This window comes from Schistocerca americana, chromosome 3, assembly GCF_021461395.2.
Source record: "Schistocerca americana isolate TAMUIC-IGC-003095 chromosome 3, iqSchAmer2.1, whole genome shotgun sequence".
Lineage (NCBI taxonomy): Eukaryota > Metazoa > Arthropoda > Insecta > Orthoptera > Acrididae > Schistocerca > Schistocerca americana.
This window is the reverse complement of record NC_060121.1, coordinates 475,864,523-475,865,660: the sequence shown is the minus strand read 5'-3', so window position 1 is coordinate 475,865,660 and position 1,138 is coordinate 475,864,523. Positions and strand designations below refer to the sequence as shown.

The 1,138-nt window shown below is 41.1% G+C and overlaps 1 pseudogene; it reads right to left on the bottom strand.

Moving 5' to 3' along the window:
• Positions 1–422: 422 nt before the first annotated feature.
• Positions 423–540, bottom strand: LOC124607856 (annotated as a pseudogene).
• Between the last annotated feature and the right edge of the window lie 598 nt (positions 541–1,138).

Below are 1,138 nucleotides of genomic sequence, written 5' to 3'. Positions count from 1 at the left end.
AAAATTTTGTAAGTTAGTTAAACGTTACAAATTCATTAACAATACTTTACAAAATATTCATACTTAGGAATTTATGTTTGTAATCGAAACCGGAATATTGCGTGCGACATGTAATTACAAATAAGAAGTTATGCATTTTTCATATAAATGATAAAAAGATAGGTTTTATTTTATATACATTTCGTCAGTTACGTATTTAAATGATAAGATTATTCGAAAAAGTACTCGGTCTTCAGGCCACAAGTGGCCCATCAGGACCATCCGACCACCGTGTCATCCTCAGTGGGGGATGCGGATTGGAGGGGCGTGTGGTCAGCACACCGCTCTCCCGGTCGTTACGACTGTTTTCTTTGAACGGAGCCGCTACTATTCGGTCAAGTAGCTCCTCAGTTGGCATCATGAGGCTGAGTGCACCCCAAAAACGGCAACAGCGCATGGCAGCCCGGATGGTCACCCATCCAAGTGCCAGCCACGCCCGACAGCGCTTAAATTCGGTGATCTGACGGGAACCGGTGTATTCACTGCGGCAAGGCCGTTGCCTAGCTTATTTGAACTTAGTGAAAGAAAAATGGAAGGGAAAGATGGCACAGAAAGATTCGAACCAGCGACTCACTGATTACAATTACTATTCTCCAACGGTGCCGAGCTTTTTTACTTCATTTTGTTTGTATTGTTCTCATTCTTTGGACTGGGTGGAAATCACATGAACCGCTTCAAGTTCATCGTTGAATATCTCTTTCACTCCTTTTATTACAGTGTGCAGATAACCCTCACAACGAACATCCTGAGCTATCGTGTCGGCATGAGCAACGTTGCTCGTCGAAATAGAGGGCCTTATAATAGACAATTAAGTGCATAGGAAATAGTCAGAGACCTATATCTCAAGAATTTTTGAGAGTCGCATTTAATTGCTTTACCGACAGATATTTGGTATCAACCAGAAATATAAAAAACATAAAACTCCGATTTCCGCATGATCTCCTTGTAAGTTCAAAAGGTTGCTTCACACATAAAACATTACAGTCAAGATGTATGTACACACGGGATCTTGGAGTTTGAGTGTATAGTGCGAGAGGACTCACTGTCCTCCCGTTATTCCCACACACAATAATTAAATGGAACAAATTATATGGTATAA